The sequence below is a fragment of the Dreissena polymorpha genome, chromosome 1 (genome assembly GCF_020536995.1).
Source record: "Dreissena polymorpha isolate Duluth1 chromosome 1, UMN_Dpol_1.0, whole genome shotgun sequence".
Classification (NCBI taxonomy): domain Eukaryota; kingdom Metazoa; phylum Mollusca; class Bivalvia; order Myida; family Dreissenidae; genus Dreissena; species Dreissena polymorpha.
In genome coordinates, this window is record NC_068355.1 from 164,846,834 (window position 1) to 164,864,020 (window position 17,187).

Genomic DNA, 17,187 nt, shown 5'->3' on the forward strand with positions numbered 1-17,187 from the left:
TGCTATACCTACCACAATAATCAGTGCATACTGTGTATTCCTCCGTAAAAAAAATCGTGGCCAGTCTCTAAGGAGAGTAATGATGTCAACCTGGTGTAATCCTCGTGGAAATTGTGCAGTTCATGCTTAATATTGCCAAAACTTTTATTTCAACACGTAAAGCGGTTAAACAAGTTATAATTTATTTAATTAGCTAAAAGTGTAAATGTTTTGTTGCATTCACATATGACCATAATTATACTTGTTATCTGAAACACGCTTTTGATTGTTAAGGTCAACGCCATGTAATCAAATTCTAGCTTCAAATAAACAGTGCACACGTCATGTATATTTTGTGTATACTGTTCATTTTATGTTCTGATAAAAAGCTCGCAATAAATATGCTGCTTATGTAAAACATCATGTTTTAAGTGGATAAAGTTTTGGTTGTTGAAACAAGCTTAGCAGGTTTACTTACCTATTGTGTACACTCAGGCCTTTTCCGCTCCATTTTGGGAAAACGCCACACTTGAATTTTTGGAATTTCCCGTTGTGAAAAATAATCACATGTAAATAGTGTTTCTTATATTCAAAGAAGCCGAAAACTGGTAAATAACGACTATTTTGATAACATTATAAAAAATTTACAAAATATTATGAACATGTGTGATAAGTGCAGGTTTTTTTTATCTGATTTTGGGAAAAGGGCCTGGCCTTTTTGAGGGGAAAAAAATCGCACGAAACACCGGATTTTGGGGAAAATAAGGAAAGTCTTAAATAATCAATTTAACAAATTTTACTGTTTTTAAAACATATTCAAGGCAACAGATAATTTAATTATGCAATATGTTTCTATTTTCTACACTGGATCAGGTTCACTTGTATATTTAAAGGTTAAAAAAAAAAAGTTTTTTTTTTTTTTATTTGGAATTGGGAAAAATTCAATTGGGAAAAATACAACCAGATTTGCATTGGGAATGGGGCCGATATTCAGACCCGTGGCATAGGGCGGAAAAGGCCTGACACTGCAATGTTTTGACCAAATTGATAAACATGTGCGTATGCATCTCTTCGCCGATTTTTTTTGGTCTGCAAATTGGGATTTTTTTGTGAATTGAGAATTTGCTATTTTGAAATTGGGGAAAATGGTGTCATTTTACGGTATCAGCATGCGCACATGCACCGAAGGGCAGTTTGTTTTTGAAAAGCGGGAGTGGAAAAATATAATTTCTATACAGTCTGGCAATTTATTAAATAATCTTATCCATTTTTATCAACTTTTATAACGTATGGAATATTTGCCAACCAAAAATAAACGTTTTAGACCCAGAACTGACAAATTTAGGAAATTTTTTGACGGATCAGGATCACCAGGCGCTTTAATAAACATTGGATGCACCTAAAAGACATTTCTTTTAGAGTACTAGAAAATGGCACTTTCCCATTCTTAAAAATAAAATAATTTCCCAATTGCAGACAAAAAAAAATCCAATAAATTATTTTGTTTAATTAAAAAAATCCAACATTAGTTTCCCTATGCAGCTTTATAGCTTCTCCTTCTGATACAGCACTCCTTCTAAATAAAAGATTTTGAGAAGGCGCACTAGCTTGAACCTAGTAAATAGAATATTCACAACTAGACAACACTTAGTTATCAATTAAGTATTTGTGAGCAACAATCAAATATACCAATTCTCCAGAGTGAAGACTTCTGATTGGGCTGGTACTTTTCATAACACTAACAGGGCCAACAAAATATCGCTGGTTCAATACATCAACTATGAGCTAGGTAACTTAGTTCTTCTTGAATGCTCTGAGGTTTTATGAGTACATTCATACACCTCATTGTTCTTCCTGGCACAGGCAAAACCCATGTAAAACAAGGGCTGTTTGTAAAACATGCATGCCCCCCATATGGGCTGTCAGTTGTAGTGGCAACCATTGTGTGAATACGTTTTTTGCCACTGTGACCTTGACCTTTGACCTAATGAAAGTTATCATCCGGAAACCATTGTACTATTTCGAGTCACTGTGACCTTGACCTAGTGACCTGAAAATCAATAGGGGTCATCTGCCAGTAATGATCAATGTACCTATGAAGTTTCATGATCCTAGGCGTAAGCATTCTTGAGTTATCATCCGGAAACCATTTTACTATTTAGAGTCACTGTGACCTTGACCTTTGACCTAGTGACCTAACAAGAGCTGTCAGAGGACAGCGCGCTTGACTATTCGAGTGCTTGACAGTATAATGTAAGCCATCATGGAGAAATTGTTCATATATGTGGTAATTTATTAGATGTTTAAAAAAAAAAAATGGGGGGTGGGGGGTTGGGGGGGGGGTGGGGGGGGAGTGAGAGAGGGGTATAATGTGGGGTGTGGTAATTTATAAGTTGTTTAAAAAAAGAAAAAAAAATTGGGGGGGGGGGGGGTAGGGGGGGGAGTGAGAGGGGGGTATAATGTGGGGTGGGGTAATTTATTAGATGATGTTTAAAAAAAAAAATTGGTGTGGGGTATTGTTTGGGTGGAATCCATTGTGGTATTCAGGTAAGTGTTGTTTTGTCATAAAGTAATAATAAAATGTGATCATAAATAAAGAAGTTATTTGAGCAAAATGTTCAATTACACTTCAACACCGTTATTTCGAACACCGATAATCCGAAGTCACCGTTATTTCGAAGTATTTTTCTGGTCCTGATTTTGATTCTTGTTTGTTTAATGTTAAATTTCATTGTTAATCCGAATTTCGTTAAACCGAAGTGATTCTGTCAGTCCCAACACTATAATTCGCACCTAATTATCAATCTTTAATCCGAGGTCAAAACTGCAAAATACTGAGCGTAATTTCACACATTTGTCGTGGCGCGTCAAAAGCCGATAATTACACCTTTGTCGTCTGCTCGAACGCCGGTGTTCAGAGAGACATCGCGTATTATTAAAAAAAGGTTAATTCATTTCCAAAAATGTATGCATATGTATGTATGTCTGATAATTTGTGCTATTAGTTTTATTTTACATGTTCTGTAATTAGAGAAAAATAAAAACAATAAAAAAAGAATCGTTTCATTCCCCTGTTTGTTACGAGTAGAAATATATTGCTATCTGACTAGTTTACGTTTTTAAGTAAGCGTGTAACCGAACCATGCGAATTCCACAACGTTTTATTTTTAAGGAATCAAAGAACTTCTGTCAAATGTTTATTTCGAATTATCGTTAATCCGAAGTTTTTTAACTCCCGACGACTTCGAAATAACGGTGTTGAAGTGTATCTAAGTGTAAAAGGGGCCATAATTATGTCAAAATGCTTGATACAGTGGTCTGCTCTTGTTTATAGGTTGGGGTCATGTTGGTCAACAAGTATGCAACATATAAAAGCAATATGTCAAAGGATATAGGAAATATTTGAGGTAGTACGCAAACTTTAACATAGATTTATCAATAATATGCATATTCTAAGTATAAAAGGGGCAATAATTATGACAAAATGCTTGATAGAGTTGTCTGCTCTTGTTTATAGGTTGGGGTGATGTTGGTAAACAAGTATGCAAAATATAAAAGCAATACATGTATGTCAAGTAGTGTTTTTCCCAGGATTGCAAAGGGGCATGGCGCATTACTTTCAAAAAGGGCATTTTAGCGTGCAGTTTAGGCAAAAAAGGGCAAAAACGTTCCCTGAATACCTGAATTACGGGGAAACATGTAATCTCATCAGAAGCAGTTGTGGACAAAATAACATATAAACAAGCACATTTAATGGCAATAGATGTATTTAACTTACTATGATTTATATTAATATATTTACCTTGCAATGTACATTTAAGTTCCATGCTGTTTCAATAAACTGTACAGCACGACAAACATAATAAAGCAATATATGCATATGAATCTGATTATACCCAGATCCACTAACATATAAATGAAACCATGTTTGTCTTATCCCATTTTCTAACAATAATCTCGACAGATGTTTAAAATAACATTGCGAGTAAATTGATCGCAAACAATATGCAAACACTCGTTTCCGTGACATACATCCACCGAGTAATTATAAATGAATAAATAATGTTGTTGCTATCTAAAACATTTTTATGCGTCGTTGATTTTCACAGACATTTCATTAATTCCTTCTTAATGTATAATCTCCATCGTTAATTCGATCGTTTACGACGTTATTTGCTATTTTTGCCGAGTCACAATTTAATTCTGTATAGTCCGCCATGTTGATAAAATGTCAAATGATGTAAGCGACAGGTGCGCATAGCAACGTTAAATCGTATACGCGATTCGCATTTTGTTAAATTAGTATACGTCTCAGTAATTATTTCAATAATTAGATCTAATTATCTTAAGAACGAAAACGATTAAGAATAAATTTGTTTGTGATTTTAAATGTAATTATGCGTATAAATTTATGTTTTGATATAACTGAATAATGCATGCAATGCACAATTGCCAAGAGAATAACATCAAGTTTTTCATCAAAAGTCTCCGAAGTAATGATTTTATCGTGATGGAGTACATTGTGTCACACCGGTCTTACTGACAATAACGTAGTGACGTCACCATCTATGTATAGAATGGATGGAGTACACATTGCCGAGCGAAAAGTGCGCTTGGTATAACATAGCCTCTGGCATTATCGATTGATACTGACACGGGGTTATTCACGCATGACTAATTCACAGCTTTGGAGCAGTCAGTAAGACCTACCTATAAATCGAGCACTGTTATAGATTAAATCTGCTCAATTAATATAGTCTATTAGATGTTGACGTCTTTCGAGTAAATCAAGCACAGTCGGAGCGTCACAGACAATCAAGGAAGCTGATTTTGCGGACCAAGTTAGATCGTAAGGCAATAAAGATGTTATCGATAAGGGCGCGTGGCGTGGCGAAATTTGCCATAGAAATTTGCCTTTGAAAAAAAGGGCGCGTGGCGAAATTTGCCTTTGAAAAGGGCAGCCTGGCGATCCGGGAGGGCGACGTGGCTGTTCGCCACGCTAAAATGGCCTGGGAAAAACACTAGTCAAGGGACAATGAAAAAAATAACATATGATCTCACACTGACACGAACAAATATCCTCTATTTATTTGACATGAAAATTAATTTTATTGCATTTGTTTCCCCTGTATATAAGAAAGATATAATAGTGTATTACCTCCCCTCTCCTGCTTATATTTATATTAATCAGCAAAATTAAACATTAACACAATATTTAATATACAAAATATACAAAAAAAATCTCATATTCTGATAATATTTTTACTGATCCACTTTATTTTACTCAAATGATATTGTTTCATTGGACTGATAATTATAGATTTAGGATTACAGACCAGTTATAGCTAACTAGCTTCAGTTATATTGTTCAGAGTTCGCCCATTTGGCCGCGTATGCGTTCTTGAGTTATCATCCAAAAACCATTTTACCATTTCGAGTCACCGTGACCTTGACCTTTGACCTCCAAAAACAATAGGGGTCATCTGCAAGTCATGATCAATCTACCTATAAAGTTTCATGATCCTAGGACTAAGCGTTCTTGAGTTATCATCCGAAAACCATCTGGTGGACGGACATACAGACAGACAGACCGACATGTGCAAATCAATATACCCTCTCTTCTTCAAAGGGGGGCTTAAAAAATATGTCTCACGTATGTCTATAAAATCGAGTTCAATCAACCTAATACATTATTACAAACACAATACCTGCTACCATCGACATCAAATTGCGTGTATTTTGTTGAGAAATGCTCAAAACATAAACTTGATAACAAATCGTTTATGGTGGAAGTTGTGAATTGTCGATTAGAGCAAGGTGAAAGAAAAGGTTACACTGCACAAATTGTTTTCACTGTAGTATCTGACGATCTGGTCTAATGGTAGCAGTTGAAATTGTATTGTGTATAACAGTGTAGTTTGAATTAGGACACATTCTTATTACTGTATTCTCGCTGCCATCGGATAAGTGGCAGTCCGTGCTTTTAGATACGGCATTGTAGAAACAGTTATTGCCCTGTATACTAATTGAACTGAAAATATGGAAAAAAACTGGATTCAGTGTCGGGTGTTCTTACATGCTTAGCAAGTCTACCGCCCTGTTATGTACTCTGCGGTGCATTGACAAAGGGATTAACACGTGCTTATTTATTTGATGTGGCAATAGACCATTTTCACAATCAGCCAAAATTGATGAGGGCGATGTCTTGTGACTCGCAGAATTCCAGACCGAGGCTGAACGTGTATCGATTCGTTGTGGAAGTATTGTGTAGTCATTTTGGGGACTAATTAAACGCCAAAATACTCAAAATGAAAGAAGTTTGTCCAAACTTATTGCCAGAAACAAAATACTGTAATTACGGGTGCCGGTCAACTCATACCTAATTCAACTCGCACGGTAGTAAACTCGCACGTTTTTTGGTCAACTGGCACTGCATTTCTGGTCAACTCGCACTTTTTGAAGTCAACTCGCACCCCCAAAAAAATATATAGAAATGGATGAAGGATGTAATATGATCAGTAGTTTATAAGTAGATTATAAGTATTAATAATATAAATTATGTCCTTTTTTAATAATCTGAATATACCTTTGTCACATTTTATGGCTCTTTTAAACTTGTGGTCGCTGTTTTTCACGGGTTAAATAAATGTGTGAAAGAGGTGTGAAAGGTCATATATACAAAAATCAATAATTGCAAGGGCTGTTTGTAAAACATGCATGCCCCCCATATGGGCTGTCCGTTGTAGTGGCAGCCATTGTGTGAATACGATTTTTGTCACTGTGACCTTGACCTTTGACCTAGTGACCTGAAAATCAATAGGGGTCATCTGCGAGTCACGATCAATGTACCTATGAAGTGTCATGATCCTAGGCAAAAGCGTTCTTGAGTTATCATCCGAATATCATTTTACTTTTTCCGGTCACCGTGACCTTGACCTTTGATCTTGTGACCTCAAAATCAATAGGGGTCATCTGCAAGTCATTATCAATCTACCTATGAAGTTTCATGATCCTAGGCGTATGCGTTCTTGAGTTATCATCCGAATACGATTTTACTATTTCGGGTCACCGTGACCTTGACCTTTGACCTAGTGACCTCAAAATCAATAGGGGTTATCTGCGAGTAATGATCAATCTACCTATGAAGTTTCATGATCCTAGGCGTATGCGTTCTTAAGTTATCATCCGGAAACCATTTTACTATTTCCGGTCACCGTGACCTTGACCATTGACCTAGTGACCTCAAAATCAATAGGGGTCATCTGCAAGTCATGATCAATCTTCCCATGAAGTTTCATGATCCTAGGCGTATGTGTTCTTGAGTTATCATTCAAAAACCATTTTACTTTTTCTGGTCACCGTGACCTTTGACCTTGTGACCTCAAAATCAATAGGGGTCATCTACGAGTCATGATCAATGTACCTATGAAGTTTAATGATCCTAGGCCCAAGCGTTCTTGAGTTATCGTCTGACAACCACCTGGTGGACGGACCGACAGACCGACCGACATGAGCAAAGCAATATACCCCCTCTTCTTCGAAGGGGGGCATAAAAATGGGAAAACATTAATCAATTAAACTTAATTGGTATGATAATTAATCAGTGATACTTTAATGTTTGTCACAACACTGATAATGTTGTAAAGGGTGTTGTATACCGCCCGCGATTCAATCAAAGTTGATTTAGCTGGTAATTAAACAGTTTTACTTTTATAATCCAAGTCCAGGTGTAAGTTAAAATAAAGAAAATTAAAACAAAAATTAGGCGATGTTTGTTGCATGCAGTATAATAGATCAAAGATATTCTTAGTTATGTATATAAATCGATTAAATTAAGAATAGGTTATCATTATCAACATTATCTTTTGATCTCCCCCAAAAGACACCAAGTACTGGTTCTAGTCCCAGGAAACAGACTCGAGAGCGTGTATATAAGCCTATGGCTTTTGATGCAATCGAGCTAAAATAAATAGGTTTAAACTAATTAAAGAAAAACAAATTGAGCATATCTTTAATTGCTCTTACTCCAAATGTACCGGTAATAATAGATCATTATCGACCATTATTAGGGGACAAACACCATTATTGATCCCCATGAACGACCCGTAAATCGTTCGTAACTGTTATCTAAGCCCCTTATGCACACACCACTGATAAGAGCGAGCATGTTTTGATTGAACGTTGGCCGAATGCAGACAGCATTCGGATAAGAGCTTGCAAGCGATTGTGAAAATTTCAAGTGCATGCATTTTAGCCCGCTGGGCTTAAATCGCCTAGCGAAATCCCTGATTATATATATTTATATATATGAATATATGGTGTAACTGTTCAAATATATATATATATATATATGGATACAAATTACACTTCACTGAATGGGTTGTTTTATATAGATCATTGTTCTTAAATCATGCTCCAGTGTTTTACTTTATGTTATAATTTATAAAAATGTCTATCTCAGAATTCAATGAATTACACTCAATATCAAAGTTATAATTCTTATGTTACTAAGAAGTGAATTCTTTATTTATGTCTAACCTTATTAAAGTATCTGATGAATAAATCATTATCAATTGAAAGTCATACAACTTATGTTACTTTTCAGTAATTTCTTTTTGTAATTTCTATCAATTCCTAGTTTTCATAATCTTTTAATCCATGCATTACACTTTTGTTATTTTCTATTTTGTATATGGCTAAAAGCAATTGTATGCTTTAGAGCTAATAAATGTTGCTGCTGTAGATGTTGTACAGTACACTCCACGCGTTTTCCCCAATTTCCCTCCATACTCCGCGGTGATTGACCTGGAGGGAGATTAAGAAAATCCCGCCAGACGCGGCGCTTGCATGATTTTGGATGCGGCGGTTAACAATCGTCAAAACTGATAAGCCGACGCGGCGGCCCTCGGCGTTGGCAACGCGAGGGAAACTCCGCGTTTAACGAGATAAGGATCAATTTAATTTTGTTTGACTTCCTGATTTTCAAATAAAATTACATTTATTACAAGTACATACATGTACATGTAGTATAATATTTACAATTAAAAAAAAACAAGCAAGATAGATCGATCCCGACGTGGTTGTAGAAGTAGTTGTTGTTGTATAGAAAACTCGTTGATTTACAACAAACAAAACGTCGTCTTTTAACTAATACTTACCAATTAATATAAACACAGTTTGCAACATTGTTTTTATTTTGATAATTTAATCCAAAGTTTTCATGTTAGCAGGTGATTTTCTATACTGAACATGTAAACAAATGACCAAGGACCCTTAAAAATTGCGCAAATCTGTGTGAATTGACAGTTTGACGTAATCAAAGAAAAGCCGCTTCCTGTCTAAAGGCATAACTTACTCAAGTTAACACGTTCAACGAATGCATAGGGAATGGTTTTAATTGTCGGAACAAAGTCAATTCTCTGCTTGCTCAGGGGTTTTTTTTAGAAAAAGGGGAAGAAGCTGGACACTAGGTAAAAGGGGAAAATCGAGCGCGAAAGAGACATATTTGGGGAAAAAATACAAAGTGTTCATTTCAACTCTATAACTCACCTACAGACTTCAGGGGGTTTTTTTTAGAAAAAGAGGCATGTCTCTGACCTTTTTGTTCTTAAACACATGAACAAGTATGATATTAAAGTCAAAGTCCTAAATAAAGTTGCAGGTGTAGATCTAATAATGGGAAATGTTTTCAACTGGGGCCGGGGAACGATGTCAATATTATGATTTCAATTTCATGATGAATGGGTTGACGATCTAGATCTGCTACAGTATTGGAAGGGAAAGGTGCGGCAGCTGCCGATTGTCTACTTTCACTTTCACAATAATCTGACAGTATTAATCGCTGTTGATTACATGTACCTCCGAATCCTGCTGGGTTTCAACGGTTTTTGATGATTCATTCTTAAAAAATGCATCAACGCAATTAATATTTTCCGAGTCCGAATTTTTTTTGTTCGTGTATGAACGCCAATTGTGAGACTTTTTTCTGTTTTAACGTTTATATCTTGGCTTTCACATAGCCCGGATGAAAATTCGACTGGTTTCCGGTAATTAATTGACGAAACACTCTCACCCGGAATCCAGTAAAATAGTCACATGATTAAAACGATTAGTTGCCCGGTTTCCATGACGTAATATAAGACTTAAGAGCTATATATAGAATCACTGGGATTCCCAGATTTGAGTGTTCGTCGGGAGAGAGAGAGAGCGAGATCGTTGTACAGGATAAGTGTCGACTTCCCAAAAGAAAAAAAACATTTCTTTGAGGGTAAAATATTATATTTTGGTGAAAAATTATATTTTGGGAGGGGAAATGGTATTTTTAGGGGAAAAATTCTGGTAGGGGAAGACGCCGAATATCGGCGTAACTTTCTAAGTAAAAAAAAACCTGTGGCTAATGCATTTATTTTCTCTTTGAAGTTAGGTTATTCCATTGATTGCTAAACGAAGGTGGTAACTATTGAGTTGATAGTTGCATTTAATATTCACAGTTGTATTCTAGTTGCGTGGACATTCAAAACAATGTTTACCAGTAATTATGGACCAAATCGGCAGAGTGACATTCACACATGTTAATCCCTTTTGTCAAAACACCGCAGACAGCAGTCTACACAATAGGTCAGTAGACCAGCTTTGCGTGTTTTCATAACGTCAAACACTTAAAATCCAGTTCCGCCCAGATGTCTTCTTTAATCAGTTTACAGTACAATTACTGTTAAAATAATTACTCTACTAAAATACCGTAACGATAAAGATTCAGCGTGTATGATTTGAAATTATTTTGGAGGAAATATCAACTTATTCGCAATAAAATACCAAAAAACTTTTAACCGAAATCAACAAAATTCAATGTTCTCTGCGCTATAAAGTTTGTATCAAAAAAATCAATACACGCACGCTTTGCTGGAGTATACCTTGTACATTGCAGCATAATTTTCTCGCACTTTTGTCGGGAAATATACATGATGACTGTATATTAGAAGCATTTGTAAACGTCGTGTTAACATTAAAAATCGTAGTGTGTTTCGGATTACTAATTATTATTCTCAATTGGAAATTTTACGGAACATTTAGTCTTATATATGTTATGAATTTTATGATTTAAATATTAATTTGTCAAATGTCTTATATTCATTCATATTGTAGACGTACCTGTGAATTAAAAAACATAATTTTTTATACGTATTAATTTTCTATACAATTATCTTTTTTATACATGTACAACACAGGGTTTTCATTAGGAGGCGGCCGGCGGCCGATTTGACCGCCTCAAATGTTATTCAGGCCGGCTCAAATTCAGAAAGAAAATTAAAAAAAAAAAAACATCGGCAAATTTTCACGAAGATGGCGAGATATTTAGTATTCGTTAATAAACTAAATGTCTGAAACGGAAGTACAAATGTAAACAACCTTAAACGATATATGTTAACTCCTTTCTCATTAGTCGAATCGACATAATTGTCCAATCACAGAGCGGGTAACGAGACTGTACGACTTTGATTCAAGGTCACAAACTGTGACAAAGTCAACAATTGAATATGTCAAAAAAAAGAGAGAAAAAAACGACTTTTTCGTTTGTGTTTCGAGTAAGAACGATAGTTCGCTGTGTAAGTTATCTTGTTCCAGTTTTGTTAACGTTATATCATTTACCGGAACCTCCGTATAAATGCACTTTCCTGCTACACTTACATTTCGTTTTTTATTCGATTTTCGACAGATTTAGTTGATGTTTGGTTTCTCCGCGGAGTTTTGATCCTCCCAGCGGTAAGTGGATTTATTTGTTACCACATTTTACAGGAGGGTGAGTCTTATTTGCAATAACTACTTGTGGACTAGTCATTTAAATTGGTTTAGTTATATATTTTGAAATGTCATTGTCATTATTGGAATTTACAACTTATTAAAATGTTAAAATTTCCAGTGTTTGTTTAATTTAGATTTTCATTATTACTGTAAAGAATACATGTTATGTACTGCACAGAAATTATACATTAAGCTAGGGCCCGGGCCCTTCGTCCCCGACGGGGACATTCCACCTCAGACCCATGCATCTACATGAAAATTTAAAGAAATAGATTGTGATATTTGCTAGCCAAAGTATTTTTTTCTGTTTTGAATCTCTTAAAAATACAGGTGTCTTAAAGCTCAGGAGAAGCGATTTCTTTGTTTCAAATAAGCTAAATTGCAGGTGCTTCCGGGGGCCTCTGGCCCCCTGTCCAGGGTGTGCCCTGAACCCACCGTGGGCCCTATCGGCACCCAGATTTTATTTTCAGGATTTCAAATTTGGGACAATTGACACCCCTGAGAGTTGATGCAACCTGAGGACTTAACAATTCACATTAATATCCGCTATTTTAACTGAGGAAAGTAATGTAAAATATGTGCCCAAAATCGCTCAGAAGCCACGATTTGGCACCTTTATTTTAAAAAAGTTCAGGTGAAGCATGCCCCCGGACCCCCCTAGCAGGTTGGCCTCCTCAAATGACTCTAAAGCCTGCTACAAAGAATCCTTATGAAAACCCTGCAACAGTATTTAAACAATTTATTATATCAATGTTTTTATTTTTTGGCATGCCCAGTAGCACACTGCTAACGCGGCGTTGCGCGGCAGTCACTGATAAGAACGGAAATTGTCTGCATTTACCGACTAGGCTAAAGTAATACACGCTGCGGGAATAAGCGAACGCGGCGTAACGCTGAGCGTTTTATTGAGTTCACCTCGCTCTCTCAACGCCGCATGAACACTCGCTAGCAGAAAAGACCCCGCGGAGGGAGCACGTTTTTTGGGGAAAACGCGTGGAGTGTACTGTATTATAATTCCCTTACAGCTGATCTAAGGGTCGTCGTTCCTTTTGTTTCCTCCAAAAGTCTGTTGTCTGACCGCTTTTCATATACAATTAACATATGTATTCATTAAAATTTGAACAAATTGTGTAGACAGTTTCTGTCCATTTAAAACAAATGTTTAATATTTGAAAATAAACTTTCTTAAAAACATAAATTGCATGTTCGGAGAAAAGCATAGGTTAACCATTTATTGGTAGATGTTGTTGTAAACACATCGCGTGCGTTCCTTTAATTTATCTTTTGGTTAATAAAAAATGTTCCACATGCAAACAAGTTGACATTTGCATTTACGGTAGTCCAAATAATTAGACGTAAACTACCCCGCTTACGTCTAAACGGCTACCGTCGTTTTCCTATAGCAAATTGAGTTCAACTTAAACTTCAGTTTTTCTCGTTAAATCTTTGCTAATGCATAAAATTATCATTAATTAGACATAAATGTGAGCGATTACCTCTTAAATGTGTAAAAATTGTGCTTTTAAACCACTTATGTACATTTTTAAAATAACCATACACAACACACGAAGTGTGTTTGTCGTTTATAGAATTACATTGAATTATCTTGAACGAAATTATTTTTTGAATAGGTTACACATAACCAATTGTTGTTGTTCAACAAACCACATCACTTTTTAGGTTTCTGTACTCTTTTATTAAATGAAACCTATATGTGTGTGTTAAAACTACCAGTTGTATCACGGAGTGTATATTGATAGGAGATGAATCGAGTATTTGACCCTTACTGTAGTAAATTCAATCTTATGCAAAAACTATTCATCCGATTTTATTGGTTTATACGTTATCTTGTTGCTTATTAATTCCTCTTTCAAAAAATATACGTTTTAGTATATTCCCGTTGTTATTAATGGATTAATAGCGAGATAAACACAAGAAATACACATTTTATGTTTTACCACCGCGCGTTTTACCGTGTTGTGGCTATCGATCTTGTACAATTAGCGTACAGCGAAGCGCCGAGGTTATACATTTTGATGTACCCACTCACGTCTTTTGTTAAATTATAGTTTCATTTCTCGACCGATTTTGACAAATTATATATCATTAGAAAGCTTACGTTACGTAGTAAAAAGATATATAAATATATATTAAGTTTTTCTTCTGATTTCGACAGCCCGGCGAGTTATAACTTTAACTTTTGCAAATATCATACCGTTTTGGAGTTTTAGAATCTAGATTTACGGTTGACATGTTCGTACTTAATACCAATTTGTAGCGTTTATATATGGAGTTCAGTTTAAAAAATTTCATCATGCTTAGGAGAATAGAATTCTGTATACGATAGAAAAAAAATGTTTAAAAACGAAAGTAATTAAGGAATGAAGGCGGAAGAAAGTAGCGCGCGTTCCTTACGCACTGAACTGATGCTACGGTCTTGGCGATTACGCTTTTGTTTAGAAAACGGCCATCGAATTTCCTTTGCCATGATTATTATATTTTTTATGAAATATATTGTAGTATTTTGTTCACGAAACATATCAATAAAGCTTATTATAAATAAATCTTAACAAATTAACGATTTCAGCTCTTGTTTATAACACAGAAAGGGTGTTAAATTTATGATGAAACAGCGTATATAGCGGACCCTCTTGATATTTTGCGGCTTTGCATGCATACTTGAAATGAAATGGGTGTCAAAACATTTATCGTTTGCTGTTAATTATCAACGAGGGAATTATGTATAATTATATATAATGTTATTTACCTTAAATTATCAGTTTATTAAAGATTCTTGAAAATCACGGTCGGTGTTACGCGGGTCATTACGTATTTTGACATCAGGGAATCATGTCCAACTATTCAAAATCAGATTTTTCTTCACTGGGACGATGACGGCTTAGATTTAGACAGGCAGACAGATAGTTTATTCAGACTTATACAACAGTACATCGTCTTCAACTCAAATATATAAATTATTTTTAGACGAATTGTTAGGTGATTACACATATAGCAGTGATGATTCTGAGAATGTTGCCATGTTTCTTATCCGTGCAATCTAGAGTCCGTGGTTTGAGCTTTTTTGTCGCGGTGTTCAATAAAAGATATCTCAATAATCTTGTTTATTGAAAGATCTGTGGTTTTATTGCCCCTGTGTTCAGCACAAACCAATTATCTCGTTATGATCAGATACTGTGCCGACCAATACTAAATAACACTATGGTGTCATACGCCACAGCAGGGACCTATAATTGTGATCATGGAGTCTAAGTGCAAGACTTAAAAAAGTATGTTGTTTCGCTTGCGGTTGTTAAAGCCAAAACGGGGCTTCCCAGCTGGCACAGCTGCTGATATTCGGATCTGAATACTTAAACTTATTCAGACCTTATTCTTAACCGTTGCGCGTTTTACGATATCGGATTTTAGGCGGGAATACAACTCATTGAAACTATTCAATTTTTTATACAACATTAAGCATATTAACAGTTATTGAAATTAACAATATCAGCGACATCTTTTTAAAGACTAAACACCTTTTCAAGTATCGAATTTAAAATGTCAATTAAATATATTAATACCAAAAAAGGTTTCATTTAATATTGTTCACATTAAACCTTTAAATGAAAGTGTCGCTTTAACTATTTTCCGTGTCTTATTAAGCCGCGAATCGTTTGCTAAAAACAGTTAACAAAAAGGGCTACACGTTCTAATTCTTAATGAAATACAAAAATAAGTATAACATAATTAATAACGTCCATAAACACACACGGCAAGATCAAAGTTTTAATGGAAAATTAATATGACATTCCACGTAAATTATTATTTTCGTCTAAATCGAATACTATATATAGAGAAACAATGTATTTATAACCGACCAATGAGGTAACATTATGCAACTTTCAATTTACACAGTGCTATATGACAACAATATGGAATTTGAACAGTGGTAGTGTTTTAAGGTCTGGACTATCATTACTTGTAAGTTTGTATAAACATTTTTCTAATGCAATTAGTAAAATAATGTTTATATTTTATGTTTAATAATATATTGCATGATTATTCTGTGCTGTTATATGAATTTGATGCCGTTAAAGCTTCCGACATGAATTCATGTCGGAACGATGCTATTGCAAAATAACGTTAAACGATATGAGGTCGATGTAAATCGACCTCATATTTATAGGAGTACATTTACGGTTGACGTGTTTGAAACTTTTATTTAAATCTTTCTTCTGCGAGCACACCATATCATGTAAGTTATCTTAATTTGCTCATTATAGATATATTGACGATCTATTTGTGTTAATTCACGCCAGAAAAAAGTTTATGTTGCTAATTTTACCAATAAATTGGCACCTGGAATCCAGGCGGTAAAATTTCCATGGTAAATCGTGTTACCAGTTGCAACTCCCAGTGATCGGAGGGTCAAAATAGCTTGGAGTTGAATTATTGCAACTAGAAGCAAGGTATTTGTAACCATGCCTGCTTCTTTTAACAGAGCTTTTAATGTTTGAATCAAATTATTAAATGTGTGCTTCTGCTGTTCTTTTTTGTGACACTTAATTGCATTTATTAATTCAAATTCATTCCTGATGAGGTCCTTTGATCTCTCTACTACTACTACTTATAAAAAACAAACCGAAGAATCAATCTGGTATAGTCATTAGCGTGCAAAAATTGTCAAATAACAATTGTACTCTACTAATAACAAACTGAATGTAAAATGATGTTCCAGATTTTCCCACCATTCTTTTACGAGAATTTTTTTTCGTGAACATGGCGGAAAACGAAAGCATGAGGCGATCTAATGAATGCTACATCAATAAGACAGCAACATTTGCAACAATGTTTCACCTTAACTTTCCATCATTTACCGGGTGTAACAACTTTTGGAAGCCTGTAATTACATAAAAATTGTACAATTTCTACAAAACGCAAATTCACCTCCAGACGGCTGCCATGTTGAAAAAATAGGCCCCGGATGTTAAAAAATTAATGAACGGTAAGAAACGGCTTCAAAGCACTATTATTGAAAATGTGTTTCATTTTGGATGTATTTTATAAATTAAAAGAGTTTGGTGATTTAAGATTTCTTCTTTAACCTAGTAGAACACAGTTAATCCCGTTTTTATCAAATTCGACTATAAGTTTTACAATAAATGGAGGTTTTGTCTGAATGCACTTTTTTACGACTTACAGACGTTTCGCGCACAAGTTTATTCGCATCCATGTTATTTCGCCTCCAAGACGTTTCCGCCCTCGTCGTTTCGCCCCAATTTTAATTTTAATAAGAGGATATTTATCACGTCAATGATTTAACTTATAGTCTAGAACAGTAACAAAAATAAGAAATAATAATTGTCTGGTCTATTTATATATTTATTTGACATAAAATAACGTAAAATA

The 17,187-nt window shown here is 35.0% G+C and overlaps 1 protein-coding gene across 3 annotated transcripts in view; it reads right to left on the reverse strand.

Annotated features, from left to right (window-relative positions):
• The window catches only part of LOC127859027 (E3 ubiquitin-protein ligase HUWE1-like), a 187,591-nt gene extending 170,797 nt beyond the window's left edge, over positions 1-16,794 (reverse strand). For 2 of the 3 annotated variants that reach the window (XM_052396431.1, XM_052396417.1), the window contains exon 1: positions 16,636-16,769. The gene's annotated coding sequence lies outside the window, so the exon portion shown is untranslated. Of the gene's footprint in view, positions 1-16,635 lie in introns of all 3 variants that reach the window. The other variant, XM_052396422.1, reaches the window with a different exon arrangement.
• Between the last annotated feature and the right edge of the window lie 393 nt (positions 16,795-17,187).